The sequence below is a fragment of the Gobio gobio genome (assembly GCF_949357685.1).
Source record: "Gobio gobio genome assembly, chromosome: 3".
Lineage (NCBI taxonomy): Eukaryota > Metazoa > Chordata > Actinopteri > Cypriniformes > Gobionidae > Gobio > Gobio gobio.
Genome location: NC_137099.1, coordinates 35,008,954 through 35,032,008, shown reverse-complemented (window position 1 = coordinate 35,032,008; position 23,055 = coordinate 35,008,954). Strand labels below are relative to the sequence as shown.

The 23,055-nt window shown below is 38.4% G+C and overlaps 1 protein-coding gene across 2 annotated transcripts in view; it reads left to right on the top strand.

The window, feature by feature from the left end:
- Positions 1-23,055, top strand: part of kcnq5b (potassium voltage-gated channel, KQT-like subfamily, member 5b) — a 140,319-nt gene that overhangs the window by 1,277 nt on the left and 115,987 nt on the right. The window lies entirely within an intron of this gene.

Below are 23,055 nucleotides of genomic sequence, written 5' to 3'. Positions count from 1 at the left end.
TAGGAACAAACTAAATGGGTCCTTGTGTCTTTGTAAGGAACTGGAGTACAAAGGGAGAAGTTTTGCAGCATGTCCTGGTTACTCTTTTCCACACAGTTAGAATGAATTGGGGACTGGAGCTTCCAAGTAACATGAAAGTGGTGCTGTTTATCTGCTAAGTCTTCATTCATAAAAAAGATTTGGTTCACAAGTTTAACTTAATGGCTTCCACTGAAGGGGAAGATATTCTGTGCATAACAACATTCATTTTGGACTGTTCCTCACACAAAGCTTTTGTATTATTCCAGACTTGGATTATCAACACAGGTTTGGAATGATCTGAGGGAAATTAAGCTTGCATCATGGAGTTTATCTTTATTTGGATTCAGTCAAGAGGAGTGTTTTTTTTCAGCTACGCTTTTCCATTTTGATTTCTAAAGGCACAAATAGATGACCTAGGTTTATGTCATAGTCAGTCAAATTGTGTTTCAACTATTTCTTCTTCTAAAGAAATCTAATTTCTTGTATATGTGAAAAGGCAGGTCCATGTCATTTTCTATGTCATGTGATGGCATGAGGTTTTGTGCAAATCTTGTGTCCATGCTGAAAGACAAGGACAGGCTTCAACACCTGCACGTATTATCTAACACTTTAAGGAGGAGCTTTTATTTTCATTCCTTCAGTGCTTTGTTTATTCGTGCAATTGCTTATAAATTCTCCCTCAAGTCAATTTGATTATTAGGATTTAATTTCACTTTGTGTTGCATTGTTTGTCCTCAGATGAGCCTTTTAAAAGGTTGGGGAGTTGAGACAGGTTTTCTTTGTCTTGTTGTTGTGTGTTCCACAAGGATTAGGGCACAATTTAATTCATTCCTCGCCAAGTGTTATTTGCAAGCCCAAACACTGCGTTCTTCAGATGATGAAGGATAATGAGGAGGTGTGTTATGTGAGTGTGTGAGAAATGTTGGCTTTTGCAAAAAAATAGTGATATTACGGTCAAATGTTTGCAATAAGGATTCATATATTGGTCTACTTCAGGGAATATTTAGAGTACTATTCATTATTTTAAAATTGGCATCATATAATTATTAATATTATTATTAAGCAGATATTTAATATCTTATTATATTATTTTCTGTCAGATCTATTTCGTGAATGGTTTGCAAGAACATATTAAGTTTAAGAGAAGATTAAGAGAAGCCACACTGATGTAAAAACTATCTCCCTCTTTTGAAACCCTCTCCTTTCACTGTTGTGCCGCAGCCCTCTTGAGACATCCCTGGGACGAAACTTGGAGGTGCAACTTTCTGGGTTACTCAGGAAGCCCATCTCCCATGCAACCAGCATATACTGACTAAATGCTCGGGCAATGCTAATGGTAGTTATAGGTGCAATTGAGCCCTACTGGATTAACTGCATTTTATCACGCTAATATATCACTGAGAGAGAGAGAGAGAAATTAAATCAAAACAGAATATAAAATGATCACAATCTAAGCAGAGTGGGAGTACTGTCATGCATGCATCCTATATATGACTTGCCTTAAAGGTGCATTTCAGAGATTAACCTCACTGTAATATTACACTGTTGTTTTAATTTAACTTTAAATGGGAAAAATTAGAAGTTATTCTTGCCAACCTTTACGCAAGCTGTGTCACACCATCAAATCATTAAAACCCAATCTTCCCAGAATTGTCACCTTCTACTTCCTTCTGCCCTGATGATTTTCAGCAGATGCTTGGCCTCAAAGCCTCATAAAAGGGTGACACTTGAAGGTGATTGACAGCTGCTAGAGGAGAAAGAGTCAGCAGGCATTTGAAAGGAAAGTGACAGAGGGAATGTTGCCCTTATTTGTGTCAGTCAGAGGGGCTTTTATGAGCACCATTTCTAAAAGGGGCTTTTAGAAAAGGTGCTCATATATCATAATAGTAACTGTAAAAATAATGTGCTGCATTATTCTGCGTTCGGCTAGTCTATGGAGTGACACCATTTTGTTTGGAGAACATAAGACTGTTTTTTAGAGCCTGTTAAAGGATAGTTCACCCAAAAATGAAAATTAGCCCATAATTTACTCACCCTCAAGTCATCCTAGGTGTATATGACATTCTTCTTTCAGACGAATAAAATCGGAATTATATTACAAAAGTCCAGACTAATCCAAGCATTAGAATTGGATTAATAGTTGCTCTGTTTTTGAAGTCCCTAAAAAGTGCATCTGCCCATCAAATAACTGCTCCACGCGGCTCTGGGGTGTTAATAAAGGCCTTCTGAAGCGAATCAATGCGTTTGTGTAAGAAAAATATCCATATTTAAAGCTTAATCAAGTAAACTTTCGGCCGACCGTCTTCCCTGTTCAATTTATGGAAAAATTGTTGAAAGTTCCCCTTCCGATCGAAAGACTAACGCGACCAGGTACGTCATGACGTCACGTACGCATCTTGAGTTTCATTTTCAACATTCAACCCTTTTCCACGGAAGGCGGTCGGCCGAAAGTTTACTTGGTGACGTCACGACCAGGAAAGGGTAAAGCACTTCCGGGAATAACCAGCATTAGTTCTGAGCCTCAGCAAGCGCTCTGTCTCAAACAGTTTTTCTGAATTACTGTTGTATTGTCCCATATAGTGAGTTCACTATATCAGTATATAATGGCGAATAAGCAAACATTCAAGATGTGTGCTTTACGCAACCTCCTTTTATTACGGGTGGGGATACACATGACTTGTGTGTTATGTGTTTGCGAGTGGACCATGCTCTGTCAGCCTTTGAGGAGGTTGACTGTGAGCATTGTGAGAGGCTGCCGCTTTGCACACTCCGCTCACGCCTGTCACTTTTTGAGGAAAGTGCAGGTTAGCGTTCCTCATGGTTATGGCCCCGCTGCTGCTGAGGCAGCACGGAAGCTGCAATCATGGGGTTCGCAAATGGATCTCTCTGAGGGGTTAGAGACGGGGGGAAGTGGGGGAAGTGGGGGAAGAGGTTTCACCACCTCTCCCTCCTGCCTATGGGGAGTTGGTGGAGGTGATAACTCAGGCTGTGTCAAAGTAAAGCATTGAATGGCCAGCAGAGTGCTACACCTCCACCACGGGGCCTTCCATTTTTCCTAGATCACCATTCGTCCCGTCTTTTTTTTAGCCCACAAGTTCATGTGTTTTCAGATATCAGAGGGTTGAAAGAATATGGTTATGGGGCAATGATTAGGGTTGCAAGCTATCTGTCCCCTAGTTCAGCATCGCCCCAACGCTTAGGCTTTCCACAAGGTTTAGGATTGTGTTCATGGGAATTTATGACCATTCTTCTAGAAGCGTATTTGTGAGGTCAGGCACTGATGTTGAATGAGAAGGCCTGGCTCGCAGTCTCCGCTCTAATTCATCCCAAAGGTGTTCTATCGGGTTGAGGTCAGGACTCTGTGCAGGCCAATCAAGTTCCTCCACACCAAACTTGCTCATCCGTATTATTATGGACCTTGCTTTGTGCACTGGTGCGCAGTCATGTTGGAAAAGGAATGGGCCATCCCCAAACTGTTCCCACACAGTTAGGAGCATGATATTGTCCAAAATGGTTTGGTATGCTGAAGCATTAAGAGTTCCTTTCACTGGAACTAAGGGGCCAAGCACAATCCCTAAAAAAAAAAAAAACACCATAACCCCCCTCCACCAAACTTTACACTTGACACAATGCAGTCTGGCAAGTACCGTTCTCCTGACAAGTGCCAAACACAGAATCGTCCATCGGATTGCCAGACAGAAAAATGTGATTTGTCACTCCAGAGAACACGTCTCCACTGCTTTAGAGGCCAGTGGTGGCGTGTTAAGGCGTGGATGCAGCTTTTAGCACTGTCAGAGCAGATGGTTGTCCTCGAGATGTTGTTCTCGCCCACATGCAAAAACTGGGGTTGTGGCTGAATGCCAAAAAGAGTGTGCTTTCTCCAGCTCAGAGGACCACCTTTCTAGGCGTGATATGGGATTCAGTGATGATGCAGGCCGTTCTCTCACCTGCTCGCATCGCTGCTATCCTCACAGCTGTAAACAGATTAAAGCTAGGTCAGTCACTCACTGTGAAGCAGTTTCAGAGACTGTTGGGTCTCATGGCTGCAGCAGCCAACGTGATACCTTTTGACCTGCTGTACATGGGACCCCTGCAGTGGTGGCTCAAGACCAAGGGGTTTTCCTCGATGGGGAACCCACTTCATATGCGGTGTCTCCGCCTTGGTTATATGGAGGAAGCCTTGGTCATCATCTCTCGTGACACATAAAGATGGCCTGGAGATGATGACGGTCTTCATGGCTTTGAATCACTTCCTCCCAAACCTAAGAGGCAATCATGTGCTTGTCCACAGAAGACAACACATCAGTCGTCTCTTACATAAATCACAAGGGGTGTCTGCGCTCGCATCCACTATGCAAACTGGCGCACCAGATTCTCCTGTTCTCCCAAGGGGAAACAAATCTCCCTGAGGGCTGTGTATATCCCGGGGTACCAAAACATGGGAGCAGATATCCTGTCGAGGCAGGGGCTGAAGCCCGGGGACTGGAGGCTTCACCCTGAGGTGGTGAAGCTAATATGGGATGTTTACGGCCAAGCAGAAGGGGATCTGTTTGCGTCTAAGGATATGACGCACTGTCCACTTTGGTTTTCCCTCACACATCCAGCCCCTCTGTTATGGTTCAGTCGTGGCAGAGGCTTTGCCTGTACACTTTCCCCCCGATTGCTCTGCTCCCAGGAGTTTCTGGAAAAGGTTCACTGGGACAGAGTAAGTTTACTGTTGGTAGCGCTGCACTGGCGGAGCCGAATATGGTTCTCGGACCTAGTGTCCCTTCTCAATGGCTCTCCCCTGGAGATTCAGGCAAGGAGGCACCTTCTGTCTCTGGGATAATCCTTTACCCCCGCCCAGAAATATGGAACCTGTGGGTTTGGCCTCTGAGGGGGCCTAACTCATAGACTCTGGTCGCTCAACCTAGGTTGTGGAGACCATACTTCATTCCAGAGCGCCTTCCATGAGGAAACTTTACGCTTTGAAATGGAGAGTTTTCACTTCTTTGTGCAGTTTACGGCAGTGGGATCCAGTTAGCTGGATTCAAGTTTCTGCAAGATCGGCTTTCTGCAGGATTATCCCCTTCCACACTGAAGGTGTATGTGGCAGCCATAGCGGCTTACTATGTTCCTTTGGGTGGTATGTCTGTGGGGAGAAACCCTTCGGTGTCTCGTTTCCTTCGTAGTACTTTGAAAGATCTCTTCCTTTCAAAGATCCTCTTCCTTTCAAAGATCAGGACCAGGAATACCTACGTCCACAAAGCTGCCCTGTTGAGGAAGACGGATCAGCTGTTTGTCTGTTTTGGGTCGCCTAAGAAAGGTCTTCCAGCGTCCAAACAGACAGTCAGCAAGTGGATAGTCGAGGCTATTTCTCTTGCCTATGAGTCTTATGGCCAGTCATCTCCTTTGGCTGTCAGAGCTCACTCTACTAGGAGTATGGTGGCCTCTAAGGCCTTTTTATCCTTTCCTGGTCGTGACGTCACCCACCCATGATGTTCACTCTCGCCATTGGACTAGTTGATACACGTGCTTCAGATACAATCACGCAGGGGCGTTCCCAAAGCGTCATTGATGCAGCGTCTAGGGTTACAGTTATAACCTGAGACTTTTCTCAAATATATACTGGTGTCTATGAAGGCAGAAAATCAGGCAAAGAAAACCCTTTCAAAATAATTTGAAGATGTGTTTTATTCATGTCAGAAACACATTGCATAGGTAATAATAAGGATTAGTTTATTCTTCTCCCAGTTCACCAGCCACTTACTTTCATGTCTTTCTAAAGAAGTGGATGAAATTACCTGTTGTAAATCTAACAAACTCTAATTCTATGCGTTGCAAACTTGACAGTGCTGATCAAATAACATGATTATTATACATTAATGTATTATTTATTTATTTATTATAAATTTATGATTATTATAAACTTACATATTTTTGAGAATTTCAGATATTTCAAAATCTACTTAAAAAGTTTGTGAATATTTTGTATAAAAAATAAATAAAACTGATACATCAGTCATTAAGTGATATTGTGGTTGAGGTGTGTCAAGCTTGAGGCGTCTCAATGGAAATACAAATGTGATACATTCTGAAATAACGGCTACCTTAAAAAACTCACCCATGGGGCTCCGCTAGAATATTTTAAACTTGTGTGTTACTGAATTCAAATGAGACACACCACTGTCATATCTTAAGTCTGTAGGTGGAGTTGTTATTCACCTCTTAGTGGCTATGCTGCTCTATATTCTGTAACATCTAACCATACTCTTTCTCCCCATACACACACTTGCACACATATCCTACCACACATTTACTCATTTGCAGATCACTGTGTCACCATTTCCTCTATACAGCTGTTTTCTAGTCAGGTAATGCATATTTAAGACATAGTTCATCCAAAAATGACACAAAAAAAGATGTGTCTTTGCAGTGAAAGCCAACACTGGGCCTAAATGACTTTCTATTGTACGGACAGAAGACTTTTTCAGAATATCTTATTCTGAAATGATCCCTTTAAAGTCAACACAAATTGTGATTCGCAATCCACTTACATCAATAATGTGACTTATTTCAAAGTGAAATGGTATTCAATGAGAATAAATGTAGGGGCAGGAGTGGATTGGATTGTAAAAAAGTAAGAGTTTTACACCAGAATGCAGCCAACTGATCAAATATGAATTTGCTAACACAATGCCTAAATAGCAATTTGACTATTGGTTAGCATTTTCCAATAGCTGTGATAGACTGCATGCATCCAGGGTGTTTTAATATGGGATAGGCTCCAGTATCCCTGTGACCCTACATAGGACAGGCAGTTTGGAAAATGGACAGGTGTGAATGGATTAACCAGTAGCCTGTGTGAAGAGACAAATAAATTGCTCACTTTAAGAGCAGGAACATGCTTGTACATGAAATGAACTACTGTATTATTGTTCTAATTGTTTACTTTGTTCTTCTATTGCCAAAAAGAGCATGGGAGATAGTCCTCTTCTTTTTCTTCTAACAAACAGGAAATAAAGTCTCAGACAGTCAAACTAAAAGTCAGTGATGGAGTTAGTGAGGTAAAAGGAAAACAAACTCACATCACATTGAACAGGGAGACAGTTATACACACAGTTAGTTTTAGAAGACTTTCTGTCTTACAAACAGACACATGTCCTCTCACACACTCAGCTCACACACCACCAGACAGGAAGCTGCTGGTCACATTGTGAAACCACTTTCTGCTGCTTGAGCACTTGCAGATACAACTCTACCGATATACACTTAGATAAAGGGCAAACTGTACTTCTTCTCACAATGAACTCCCTTTTAGTAGGCAAACCAATGTCACACCAATGTTTTCAATGTTTTTAAAGATCACAGTTTTAGTAAATGAGGCATTCTGGATTTTCTGTGTTTTCCCCAGTGTCTCCGAGCTGCCCCCACTGTTGAATATATTTACCACAATGAGAGCCGATTGCAGGTGTAGAGGTACTTTTTGCAGCTGCAGTTAGTTCAGATTAATCATACAAAGCCAATGCATACATGTTGCGCTCTTTCTTTGTCTGTACTATGTCTCTGTCTATTGAAATATAAAATATATGGAAGATCGATAAACAAAGCTGTCGTTAAGTCCGAAGCTTAGATTTGGTTTGATGGATGTTATGTTGTGTCCACTTGAAACAGTTCAGTTTTAATCTGGCAACTAAACAAAATACAATGGTCTCAGTTTGTGTTTCTCAGTAAAATTATTAAGTAAAGGTGAAAAAAGAACAGGCTCTAAGGAAAAATTAGCTTGTGGCAAAATTATATTACCCTGCTTCTTGCATAGTTGATGACACTTTCAAAGTGAAATATCCACAGAGGCACTAAATAGCACTAAAAGTGAATTCAGCATTATCTGAAAGGTGAAAGTTTTATTATGTTGGTTGTATGTATCACAGCAGTTCGGAAATGAAATGTCAGGTGAGTGGCACTAAGGTTAAAAGGTCACCCACACAAAACCCTACCCTACCCTACCCTACCCTAAACCTAACCGCTAATGTTAACAAAAGCAAATTTGAGATAAAAATGCATTTGCTATAGAAATAATGCAGATTTTAGCTTGCTTCTACAAGTCTTCAAGCTTTTTTATTGTGACTCTTGTTTCATGAAATTCATACCCAAGCACTCTGCATCGCAAGTGCAGTGCTTTGTGGAGCTGGTTATGTGATACAAACTTCAATATGTATTATTTAACAAATCATACACAATGGTAAAAAAAAAAATATTTGGGGTCATAACATATATTGTGAAAGGAAGGGCATGAAAATAGGTCTTTATTAATTGATTTAATCATAATTTTGTGTGACAAGGAATACAAGTTATTGGTGTTTTACTGCCTTTAGTGTTTATTTAAAGCTGCAGTTCGTAAAAATTATCCAAAATCTATTTTTGAGCAAGTACACAACAAGCCAGTATTCAAAACAATCTCCTTACCTTAGCCCCATTCACAACGGTAAGTTTGTAATAATGTGTTATAATTAGATTGGTATGGTGGAATTTCCGCAGGAAACTTAAACATGTCTTTGCGTCATTACGTCACCTCTGTATACATAAAGCAAGAGTCTGGCTAGTAGTAGTAATGCAAGTGAGGAGCGGACCGCATGATCTTCAGCGGATCGTTTATAGCCTTTTCTCACAGCAGCTGGTATAATTAAACATCATTTTGATGGCGGATTGTAATCCAGAAAGGTCCAAAAGACAATCATAAGTGACAACTGGAGATTCACCCATAGTCAAAAGCAAAAGATTAGACTGTACGGAAATTGACATCTACAGGTAAAGCTAATACATACTAAATACACGTAGTCACGCAATGCTATTGCTGTTAACATTAACAATTTGAGAACAAAGTATAACAAGAATAATAATAGTTTGATGTTCTATGTCCAAAAGTGTTACTTGTTTGGTTATACTCCAAGACGTAGAATCTGTGATTCTGAAGTACAGTATCCACATCAGTGCGATGAGTCGGGGACGGACAGCAAGCCACACACACAGGGGCATAAATCACGGAGTCGACGGGGGGGGAACAGGACCCCCCCCCCCCCCCCCCCAATCTGAGGGCTGTCCCCCCCTAAAAACCATGCTGAGTATTGTAAATAATATAATGATATATACTTTAAAAAAATGTGTAAGTAGTAAAACAATACAAAAGCAAACGGGACAAAAAATGTGTTTAAGTTTAGAAACATTTTGAGTCCCCCCCTCCCCCCTTGCCCCACAGTGGTTTGATCCACTGCGCACCTCAACTAACGTTACCCATAGAACGTAAAAAAAACTACCACACAAGTTTGGGGATTGAACAAAGCTCTTCAGACAGCAGTTGTGAAACTCCAGTAAGCTGTCAATGCTATTTTATTCACTTTAAACATCAGATGAAGTGACTCTTTTCTCTTTAATACAGATTAGGCAAAAAACTGTTAACATCTAAAAATAACTGCAATTGCAGGTTTCAAACAGAGATGGCGACACAGAGGCAAAACTTACGGACTGCAGTTTTAATCTAGAAACTTTGCAATGAGTCAATGTTGGAAAAACGCAATGCTAGTTGATGAACAAAACGAGGACAAAAGGAATAGAGTTTGAATGGAATAGGGTTTGTGCAAAAAAATAACTATGAGGTCCAAACCTATTAGATAGGTTGACCAGACAATCCCTATTTTTGAAGACCTGTGACCAGCTCGAAGTTCAGCTCGAAAATGTCCCCTGTGAAATAACACTTAATGTGCTAGATATGCCAGACAGTGAAATAACACTTAGTGTGCAAGATATGCCACATGCTTGTTTAAAAACATTATATCATTGTACAGTGACAGTGAGTCATTTCATCTTTGTTTTGAATTTTAGAAAAAAATACCATATATATATATATATATTTATATATATATTAGGGGTGGCATGGTACATGAAAAAAAATCGAACCGTTCGGTTCGGAGTGTGTGCGTCGCACGGTTCGACGCATGCGCAATGTATCCTCGTGCCCGTATGTTACCTCAGACAGTGGGTGTCCTTTTCGCGCGAAATAAGAGGTGTGTGTGTGTGTGTGTGTGTGTGTGTGTGTGTGTGTGTGTGTGTGTGTGTGTGTGTTTGGATATACAGTAAAGTAAAAGTGGAGTGCTGCAGGTCACGTCATGTGTAGAAATGCAAGTGGGAGAGATAAGGAAGGCTGCTCTGAGTTGTTTGAGGATGCGCCAGCGTCGTATAGCAGGGAGGGCAGATGCTCGTTGCGCATACACACACTGGCAGTGTTTGTCTCGCGCAGCTGAACCGCGGCTCGTGTATTGCAAATACAGACAAATATAGTCCATTCGTCACATTTTCCAGTGTTCTCCTTCGACCCCTGTCTGTCTCATGCTGTGGTTTATGATGGGTAGCATATATCTGCTGCAAATGCGACCGTGTTCCCCTCTGTCTCATACACACATGCATATATAACATGTTGTATATAAGTAGTTCACATGATAAATGTAACATTTAAAAGTTAAGATATGCTTCTAGTTTTAATAATTTAAACATGCCTTTGAAGTTTGGGCAAAAACTTCTGGCAGTGTTGTGTTTTCGTGTATTTTTTTTTTTTCACAGCGCTGGATGTCATATGGTGATTGTGAAACACACGGAACACTTCATGGTGAAATTTGTTTATCAGGTCAGCTGAATTAAAGCCACAGTGCATTGTACTGATCAAAATTGATATGATTAACATGAAAAATGTTACGCCAATGTGTCGGTAGACAGCCAGTTAGGAAACAACTTGATATAACAATTTTTTAATACTGTATCCTAAATTGTGGATGATTAAGCCATATATATCATATGCTGAAGTAAAATTCTGGAGTGTTAATGATTAAAAAAAATAACAACAAGAAACGTACAGAACCGAAAACCGTGACCCTAAAACCGTGATACGAACCGAACCGTGGGTTTTGTGAACCTCTAAGAAATGCTGGGTTGTTTTAACCCAATTTTGGATCAAATATGGACAAACCCAAACGTTAGGTTAAAAATGTAATTTTCATAAAAATGTATATTCCATATTTGACCCAACTTTGGGTTGTGTGTGTGTGTGTGTGTGTTGACCACTCACTTTTTCATATTGACCCTGGTTATTATTTTAGAATGTTGCCCACTTGTTTTTAGCCTTCAGATTTGAAGCATGCAATTGAATAAATGCTTTAGTGTATATCTGTGTATGTATTGGGTGTGAGTGTGAAATGAGAGACAGAGAGAGCCTTGTTTGCATGTTTCCAAATGAAAGAACCTCTCTTACCAACTTTGGCTTGTCATTTCCACTAGGTCCAGTCAAACCCCCGATACCTTCCAAAATAAACAATCCAGCATTTAACACACCTTTTTTCACCTTTAATGCTGCCCATGTTACTTGTGGAGATTTATACATTGAAAAATAAGCATACGTCTGATGTATGTCTGATTCAAAATTTTGTTTACTTTTGAAATGTGTTTAGAAGAGTCTTCATATTCGGTTAATAATGGTTTAGATGCCAAAAATGACAGTTTATATATCAAATGTGATTTTTCATGATATAATATGCATAATCATGTACATGTGTGTCTGCTTTGAATTCATAATTGAAACATGCCCATGTTCCCAGATAGTGGGCCTTTGTTGACCTTCTGTATTTCTTTAGATTTATTTGCGATGAAGAAGTTTGAAGTCAGAGGGCAGCTCATATTTAAGGCCTTTCTGTGTGAGAGGGAACAAGTCTTAGAGGTCAGTCAAAGTTCCCAGAGTGGTTCTCAGGTCTGATCTAATCCTCCTTTGCCCTCTTCTCTCGCTCTTAACCAGTGAGAAAGAACAGGCCTTAGCATGTTTCTGTAATGCGCTACATGATGTGGGCCAAACAAAACTTGATCTTATTTGTCCTCCTGGAAGTACGGAAATTTGCTAGAAATTCCTAACTCATATAGCATGTCCGTGTGTCTATGTTTGTGTGAATGGGAAAAGGGTGAGTTTGAAATCATTGTCACATTCAATTAAGTTTTGCTTTTGAGCGGATTGCAGACACACTTATAGGTGAATAGTTTCTTCCATCACATTTGTATCTTAGTTCCCCTGAAGGTCAAAGACCCTAAATCTCTTTGGTGTGGTGCATCCAACAGGCAGAGCCATACAGGAAAAAAATAAAAATAAAACAAAACAGGAAATGAGATCATATAGACTACTGGGGCCACAGCAAACCCTCACGACTGTGTGTTATGTCAAGTCTTGTATAATAATTGGACCTTTTTCCATGAGCAGGCAATGCTAGTTCAGGTTGTAAAATGCCATGTGGACTCACCAAATACCCAATGCTATTTAGTAATAAAGATTTACCATAAAAAATATATTTAAAAACATTGCTGAAAATAATCATTAAAATGTGTACATTCGCATGTATTCAAAGTGTAAGGTAAATATGTTATTATTTTTAATGAATGGTTGACAGGACATTTTTAGAGTTGTTAATTTAAATAGACTACTTGCACAACATGCATATAAATATCAGTTGAGAATCTACAGTATATCTCTTAGTAAGATGAAATTTAATTGCTAACAAAATAAAAGTTATTCTGAAGTTTACTTTTAAAAGTCAGTTTAAAAATCAGTAAAGTTTAAAATCAAAGTAGTCGAATCTTGTAACACGGTATCAAGATGAGGGGGAGGGGGGGGCTTTTCTAGAATTATACTAAAAGGCTTTTTTTGCTTGCTACAAAGTATAAAATATCAATTAGAGGGCAGAAGTAGTAGATAAAATGTGTTGCAGTAGGCTTTACAAGGTTAAATATATATATATATATATATATATATATATATATATATATATATATATATATATATATATATATGTATGTATATGTGTGTTTATTTATTTATTTATTTTTATTTATTTATATACAGTAGGTCTCTACAAACTCCAATGTGCTGCTTGTATAGCAGGGGCCACTCTGCCAACTGGCCTGCCATGAGCAATCAACATCCAATGGCGTTCCCCCAAACACACACACACACACACACACACACACACACACACACACACACACACACACACACACACACACACACACACACACACACACACACACACACACACACACACACACACACACACACACACACACACACACACACTTGAATTTGTGGTGTATGGGAACTCTCCATAGGCGTAATGATTTTTATACTGTACAAACTGTATATTCTATCCCCCTACCCCTACACCTACCCATCACAGGAAACCCTTGCCATTTTCATTTAAAAAACAAAAAAACAGTTTGGTATGCTTTTCTTAAGCCATTTGGTTTACAAGGACAGAGGGAGTGTCCTCATAAACCGTGTTTACATTGTAATACCTATGTTATTATACACGTGTCCTCGAGGACCATATATACAAGAACACACACACACACACACACACACACACACTGCAGTCACAAAGCAGTTACAGACATAGACATAATGTGTATGTTTTTTGTGTCCATTTGACCCTGATCAAAGAGCAACATGCAGCTGCTGTTAGTGCTGTCTCTTATTGCTGCCATGTGTTTAATGTTGTGACTTTATAGACTATTAAAGCATTGTGACAGATCTTTTGTTGATGACTTTATAATTGTATTTTAGTATACATGTTTTTAAACTATGCTGTTATTTTGTGATCTAGTTAAATTGTGAACCAGTACTGTTGATCTTGGCCTTTTATAAGAAAACAAAAAAAGCAAAATGGAATATGGAATGTGTATAGGTTGTATGTATAGATACTTTCAAAGTTTTGAGCTCCATCAGCCCCTGGTGCTGTGTTATGTGTGCTTAAATCAACAAACCAATGCTTTCATTATTTATTTATTTATTTAAAATAAAGAATTTCATTAAAGAATAAAGTTATGGGAAATTCAAATTCGTAATTGTATTATAAAACAATGTTCATTGTGTGTGACAGAATGCGTTTTCACATTCATTTTGTTCCTCTTTCTGCTCCCATTTCACTTGCCAAATTCTTCATACAGTATCTCCACATGGGCAGCTTCTCATCCACTTTCATATCACCACTTCCTGTACCCTCTCCCTTGATGTTCCTCCTTGTTCCCCTTTCTCCTCAGTTTACTCTGGCCCAGCCTTGACTGTTCCCAGGTCAGCGTTAATTATCTTCAAACCCTCAGTCTGCATTAAAGTCATGCCATGCGACAGGGCCAGGCGTCATCCAATTCCGCCTAAGCTTCACACACATACAATCTGAAAGAACTGGGTTGCCAGTGAGCCTTTAATTGCCTCTGAAATGGTGTGGCTCAATTTGCAATGAAAATTGTGGCTTTTTCCCCACTACTGTCATATAAAGTGTCCTTCATACAGTATATGCTAGTAAAAGATGGATTTGGTATGGGTTCTCCCCATTGTGTTTTACTGTCCAATTTTCTTTGCAGTCTTTGAGAAATACAGTCATGGTTGTCAGTGAGAGACTACTGGGTATTAAAGTGACAGCTTATGTTTTTGGTGATCTCATCAGCTTTCATTTCATCAGCTGTATTGGATTGCTTTGATTCGACTAATCGGGGAAGATTTATAGATATTACTGATCAATAACATTGTTTTGCAGTTTTACAATTCTTCCATGATCTTTCCACCTGGAAGAAATGGAAGGCTCACGAGAGCTGGACGATTATGACCGTTTAGATATTGCTTGTGTAACCGGCTGCGAGCCAGTTCACTTTTCTCGCTCTACCACAGCAGATCTAATCGAGTTCCCATTTGAAAGGGAAACCCTGTTATCAGTTACTGGCACTTCAACTTTTTTTTTCGCCTTTTCCTGTTCACTTCTATGAGTTCTTATAAATGACATCTAGCTTTGAAATGTGGCTTCACCAGTCTTACACTATTCTTCAATTGACCCCTGCCTTCCAATGTGGTCTTTACCTTGTTGCAAGCTCTTTTAAAGGATCTTTAAAAGCTCCAGATCACTTTACCCCACTGCCTTAAATTGCCTTATATAGTTTGATCTGTAAATTGACTGTGGGTGTTTAGTCCCTTGAGTCCATGTTCATTTTCCCTGCTGAAAGAAAAAACAGCTTTAACAAGGTTTATTTGCTGGTCTTAGCTGCTTTAAACTGCTTAAGCTGACCAGGTGGTTCTCCCATGTCCTCTAAAACCATCAAACCAAGCTAGCCTGACCAGCTAAGACCAGTGGAATCACTACACCTTTCACTCTTAAAAATTAAGGTTGCCATAGAACAATGAGGATTTCCCCAAAGAACTTTTTGGTGAAAACCATTTTGTTCTTAGTACAATGAAAATCTAATAATCTGAAATAAAGAACCTTTTTGCAATGGAAAGGTTCCATGGATGGTAAGTGTTCTTTAAGGAACCATCATTGCCAATAAAAGTATGGGGCACAAGTTCCAGTGAAATACTGCTGTGCCCCAATAAATTATAATTGATGAATTTTTTTCTGATGTGATATTATACCGTATACTGATATTTCAGCAATCATGTCATGTGTTTTCTATCAGATATTTTCAATCAGAACTAGCAATGCCATATTTGCAAATCAATCACTATTGATCTAATCGGTCAAATTGGTCTGGAAAATATTCTAAAATACTTTACAATTCAGTTTGATTCATTTGAAAAGGTCACTCATTCAAGAAATGTTTGCAGTGGTTTCTGATACTGGAACGGGAATACTTTATAAAACAGAAATCATAAAGGGCTGGAAAAGGATTTCCTACAGTCTATTGTAACAAAAATAGCAAATGTCTTCTATTGTGTCAACGATGGAGCAGCTCTTTATTGCTTATGATCGACTCTGTACTGCATGTAAAGACAATTATAGCCTTTTAATATATCTATGAGATTATCAAAATATGGGGAAACTTTTTTGATATGGGTTGTATTAGGGATGATAAGCTAGAAATGCTCCTGGCTATGACCAGCAAACGTCCTTAGGGATCAATCAAGAATCAGTCCCATAGCAGTCAGTGAATCATTCAACACCCTCTGTTCCACCTGCATCAACAGGGGATTATTCAGTTTCATACAGACTACATATTAATCCACCCCAGCTCATGCTAAAACCATTGGGGAAATCAAAAAAATCTCTTTGTCACTTTACAGGAAGATAGTGTGTCGTTGTTTTGACTAGCATGCTAGAATTTCTTCCTTATAATGAAAATGCAATGTCTTTCTGAATAGTATGTTTTGTCCAGGATTGCATATACATCTATGCTAACCTGCTCCTGCATTTCAAGTAATTCCATGAGCTTTAGCACTCTAAAGCAAGGATTATTTTCATACAATGTTACATGCTAATGTAACCTTAGCCATTTCAATCAAATATTGGAAAGGCACTCGAATAGAAGTATCCAGTTAGAAGAAAGAGAATGAATATGCAGCAGTTTTGGGTCCCAGATGGTGGACTTGACAATAACTGGCTTTACACAAGAGGTTTTTACAATTAAAACTTCACATCATTTAAAGTAGTTGAACTACAGTCAAGTTGCCCATTTGAAAAGCGGCAGCTACAATGCTAAAAACACTGAGGCTACATAAGGGAATATTATCTTTTTAAATAACTATCCAATGACGTTCTGATTTATTTTAAAAAATCAGTTTCAAAGTACAATTGACAGATTGACAGGGAATTCCCTTTTAGCCATATTGTATAACAAACTTGATAAAAAAGAGTGTATATTGAGATGTTCTAGATTAGGCTAGTTACTTGACAACACTAATAAAGACTATAATTTTAATAGAAATAGAGTTGGAGCAGGGAATAATGTTCTCATAAGTGATGTAATCAGTTATATACCTGTGTATTGTGATTGACAGAATTGACAGAAACTCCTTTTTTTAGCATCACTTTGCTTTGTACTTCACTTTTGGGTTCACAGAATTTTTCTGTTGCAAGACAGAATGGATGACAAATAAAGCGCCATCTCTCCCTCTCGCTCTCTCTCTCTCTCTCTCTCTCTCTCTCTCTCTCTCTCTCTCTCTCTCTCTCTCTCTCTCTCTCTCTCTCTCTCTCTCTCTCTCTCTCTCTCTCTCTCTCTCTCTCTCTCTCTCTCTCTCTCTCTCTTCTTTGCACTATCCATGGCCAAACAGCTGCTGACAGCAGGGTGTAATCACAGACAAGCAGCCAAGAGGCAATTTGAAGCCTAATGAATAAAATGCTTTTTATTTGCACTCCATGTCTCTCCATGGGAAATAGCTTTTAATAGCTTTTGGTTTAGTATCTTGAAAACCCTAGCATTATTCACCTGAGTTATGTCTGTAGGTTTAGAGTTTTGTCACCGTAAATTGATAAAAAACGTTTTTTTATTTTAATTTTTTTTAAACCAGCCTCCCTTATGCTGTTTGGTTTAATATTTAATGACCTATTATATTCCTGCATGCTCTCTATTTATTTTATTTTTTTTGTTAATGTAATTTCATGTCAGAACCTGCTTTGTAAATACTTGTTATAGTTATAGCATTAACCTCATGTTACATGTCATCTTGATTCCTTGAAGTTGTGCACAGCTCTAAACAAATGTTAGAAAAAGAACATAAAATGATAACACTGCTAAAGATTTTCACAACTACATTTGTGCCTTGGTAAAGTTTAGTCAAAATAATTAATTTAAAGGGTTAGTTCATATTCGGAACACAAATGAAGATATTTTAGTTGAAAGCTGATGCTGAGAAAGGCTTCAGACAGGCCTCCATTGGCATTCAGTACATTTATACTCCCAAGACCCATAAAAGGCACTTAAAACGTCGTTACAAAGTCTCACCACAGTAGCTCTACAATAATTTTACGATGCGACGACAATAGTTTTTGTGCGCAAAAAAAAATCTAAATAACACCTTTATCCAACCTCTTCTTGTCTTCCGTGTGTGCCTCCACGACGCATGGGCGAGAATATGACGTAGCGCCAGCGTTCGGGAATCCATGAAATGCACACTTAAGCCCCATTTTGAGAACTACGCCGAGACCTAAAGCACGATCAATGTAGAATCCAACAGCTTAGACACGCGCGTCTTCCTCTGCTCGTAAACAAATCGCTTCTGGGTCATGTGTCCGAACGCCGGATCTGCGTCATATTCTCGCGCATGCGTCGTGGAGGCACACACGGAAGACAAGAACAAGTTGGATAAAGGTGTTATTTTGATTTTTTTTTGCGCACAAAAACTATTGTCGTCGCATCGTATAATTATTGTAGCGTCACTGTGGTGAGATGGACTTTGTAACAACGTTTTAAGTGCCTTTTATGCGTCTTGGGATTGTAAATGTACTGAATGCCAATGGAGGCCTGTGTGAAGCCTTTCTCAGCCATCAGCTTTCAACAAAAATATCTTCATTTGTGTTCCGAATATGAACGGAGGTCAAGCATGTGTGCCAAAAAAAAAGTATACTAGAAATATATTTACATATTTATGTACTTATTGTATAAATACCCTGCAGTTGTACTTTTGGTATACTAAACTGATATACTTAAAGTCTGCTAAATTGGAACAAAAAATGTTAGGCTTAATATTAAGAAATGTACAACGTGCAATAAAAAAGTACTTCAAATCAAGTTTAATTATAATATTTAAATCAGTATGGTTCAAGCGATATATTAGTAAATATATTAATGGGTTTGTTGTATACTTAGTATGAAATAAATGTATTTTAAATTCATTTTGGTATAGGGTTTTTTCACTAAGGATAATTCATTTGCTTGTGGTCAGTCCAATTGAGACGCACCTTCTGCATATAATTTGCTTTAAAGAGATTTAACCAAAACTGTCATTCAAAACTTATATGATATTTTTCCTTTGGAGTTATTTTGTAAAGTGTATTTTATAAATCTCCTCTTCGCATGGTGATTTAGTGCTGGGTGGCACTGTATATATCGTACAAATTATAAGTCAACTGTTTACTACGGCAGCCCTGAACCGCAACATAAAAAATTAAATAAATCTAAGATTATGAGAATAAAGTCATAGCAATACGAGATTAAAGTTGTAGTATTTTGAGAATAAAATCAAAATTACGAGAATAAAGTCGTAGCAATACAAGATAAATCCTCCACACCCATGCTGTTGGAACGGCTCTCTATTTTTTGTGATAATCACGCTGTTTCTCATAATACTGTGATTTTCCCCTCTCAAAGTAATCAAGTTTATTCACTCAATATGACAAGCCAGACCCACATCAAGATGTTGGGTCTGGAAACTCACCATTGACAGGGCTCAATCCGAGGAGTGGGATAAACGGTTGTCTTTCAAATTCCTCTGCACGCAATTGGATAGCGCCATGAGCGCCACAACCAACCAGAGCAAAGAAGAAGGTGAAGCCGAGCTAACGTTAGTTGATAGACTTTCGCCGTATCCGGTAGGCAAAACTTCGAACATATCTTCTTTTCTTAAGAATGACTTCAGTGCCGTTCTTTGTTCTTTTCTCAAAGAAAAGCTTAACTCCAAGTCTTCCAGAGTCGCAGCCAAAGCCGATTCAAAAGACGCTTTGAACCTCCGCAACTCTGCCGCGACGTGCCGTCTTTATGTTAAGCCCGCCCACAGACTCTACACACGCTGTGATTGGCCTGACCAGAGTTTGGTTTTTCCAGCTCTCAGGTCTACCGAGAGTTGCTAGACTACACTCGCGGCAAAATAAATTTTCTGCCGCTAGGGTGCGTCTAGATTTCTAGCCTATCAATATACTTGATTCTCAAAATATTTCAACTTTAATCTCGTATTGCGACGACTTTATTCTCGTAATACTACGACTTTATTTTCATAATACTATTACTTTATTCTCGTAATACTACGATTTTATTCTCAAAATATTACGACTTTAATCTCATATTGCGACGACTTTATTCTCGTAATACTACAACTTTATTCTCGTAATTTTTACTTTATTCTCATCGTTTTGACTTTATTCTCAAAATATTACGACTTTATTCTCGTAATTTTTACTTTATAATCAAAATATTACTACTTTAATCTCAAATTGCTAAAACTTTATTCTGGTAATCTTAGATTAATAATTTTTTTGCGTTGTGGTTCAGGGCTTTCGTAGTTTACTAATTAATGTGGCACAATTTAAAAAAATCTGAAAACAGACAATGTATGACAGATGCTTTCAGTTTGTATCTTGTATCTAATTTTAACTCAGCTTTTATACATAAAGCTTTGGTAAAGATGCTACTTACCATTCACTTGTTATAAATAAATTTGTGTAATCTGGGGCCGTCTGCGATTCTTGACACTAAAGGGGTTAAAAAAAAGAAGTGATTTTTAACCCTTAAATGCATACCTCGGGTCTTTAGCGACCCGAGGCGTCATTCACTACCACCCTCCTCCTCATTCATTTTTTAAAGTTAGACATCAACCTTCTTAGTATTCCTCAATCAATCCATTTTAAACAATATAACAAGAAAAAAATTATAAAAATATAATTGAATGCCTGTTTTTCCACTAGTTTTTTGTCAAAATTGTATAGGGTCGCGACCCGAGGTGTGTAAGATTGTACTTTTTTTTTCTTCTGCTTTTCTGCACAATAATAAATGAATCTATAATGACAAAATAAGTGCAATTCAGCAATGTTTGATACACAATGATGAAGTGACGTTTCACTCATAGTTACCTCAGACAGAAAACGAAACAATAATAATTATAATCTGCAAAACTTGAATTAGCTCAGCGATTTACTGCAGAGCAAGTACTGAAAACATTCAAATATTACTGTCACTGTCACCTGAAGGTGGATCTGGTGAAGGAAGCTGTCAGTGATCAAAATATTGATTTTGAAGACGTTGAAAATGAGTTTCGAGAATATGCGTGAGATTGCGAATATGAGCCAGATGCTGAAAATACTGGGAAATGAGCTCTGACGAGGACAGTGATGATGGTATAAAAAATCTGCTCAAACTGAACCCTTCCAAGCTCCAAAAGGTAACGAAATATGTTTTATTTTATCATTCTGTAATTGTTACTCTAATACCAGGAGTTTTATATATTATCACGACAGGTAGAGAGATCCATCCATGTTAGATATAGATCCGGGTCACTAAAGACCCGATTATGTAAGAATGTTTGGCGAAACAGTCATGCATTTAAGGGTTAAAGTTGCTATCAAAAAATATATTACTTAACATTTATGTATAATAAACAAACAAACTAAAATGTATATACACATATTTACCAAAAAAGGTCATAATTTGAACCCATGTAAAAAATGTGGTCATAATTTGAACCCATGTAAATAAAAACAATACCACTATATACTTCATAATGACTACATTTCTACTAATATTAGTATCATTCTAAGATTAGTAGGTCGGCCACTGGTGACCCTTCAAATAATAAAGATGTATGAGCCTGTTTGTACTCAGTCATCGATAATGTGTTCACTGTTCTTCACACATTGGCCCTGTTTACATCTGGTATTAGGATCGATCGCATCACAAGTGGACAGCGCTAAATTCAGGTGTAAATGGGGCCTAAACGTTTTGAGCTTGTCCACTTTCGACCACTTCCAGAGGTAGCTGAAAACACATTAGATTGGATTGCTTTCGTAGTGTAGACGCTCATGTGGTCGAATGTGTTTGAACAGCCACAAAAGAACGTCTACTCTCCGCCTACTGATTTAATGTGTAAACATTATTGGAAGTGCGCTAGCTAGACGGGATTTAAACTTTGTCAGCTGAAGACCCAAGTTTGCACATTGTTCACTCACCATTCCTGATTTCGTGGTGTGGTTTTGCAGCTGTCAGAGCAGAAATGAAAGCTGCTGCTCTTTGTATGTTTTTCTGTCGTGTCCGGGTGCTTTCATATGTAAATTGTGTGAGCTTATTTTGTCCATTAGATCAACAGATCTGGGGGAAAAAACATACATTTATCTGCATATAGACCCTGGAAGAAATCAGGACAAAAGTGGTTGAAAGTGGACAAAAGAGACGGATTAAAATACCAGGTGTAAACGGGTACTTGTCTCATTTGACTACTGGTCCAATCGAAATAGCAGGTGTAAACAGTCTCAGTTACTCCTAAGAGTGTAGTTTCTCCTGTCTCACAAACAAATTGGTCCTTTATTGTGCAATAAAGTACCAAGTTGTTTCTGAAAGTGTCACTGTAATCTAATTTTGGAGACATTAACTGCTTTACTACATTCATAAATACTTGGGTTGTTGTAAAGGTGTCTCTCGTGAATCACTTTACTTTATTTGTTTGTCTGTATGTGAAATAAGTGGTCCCAAAAACCGGTTAGAACCTACCAATTTGGCCATTAATGTCAGTATGAAAACATTGGTTAAGGGTGTGTTCCAGACCCCTCAAAATCCACACAAACACTCTCCCTCCCTCTTTCTGTCCCTCTTGCTATCTCTCTCTTTTCATACACACCTGTTGTGTTTGGATGTCAGACAGAGTCACACAAGTTTTGCATTCCTAAAATCTTCTGGAAGGGCTAATTTAGAGTTAGCAATGCTAATGTTTTTAGTGCCTGTGCTCACAAAGTTTATTCTTTACAAGGGCAGTTCTGACCGTCTGATGTGATTACTGTGTTAAATTCTTGAAATATGACAAACACAATTTCCATAATTTATAATATTTGAAGACTTGACAATGAAAGCAAAGTGACACCCACTGGTTTATGTAATACTTTGTACTTTGTACTTTGTTTTTGAGGTTTTTTATGTCATTAAATTCCACTTTTTATTAGCCCTCTGTTGAAGTCTTTACATTATTACTGGCTTGTTTTTCATCAAGCTGTGGTTTCAGATGAGAAAAGGATTTTATAAAATATGTTGCAACAGTGCAGTTGGGAGTAACTTTATTTCTTCATGATTTGGGTGGAGACTTGACACACTAGTGGCTGCACATACTTTTCCTCACACGCACACACACACACAAGCGCGCGCAGCGTCGATGTTCCCTCGAACGGGAACTTTCTGCATTTTTACATACTCAAAGAAATGTAAATTTAAGTACAATGTAAAACATGTATGTAAAAGAATAAATGCATTGTATCAAATGATTCATTTAAGTGTGGTTACACTTTATTTTAAGGTGAC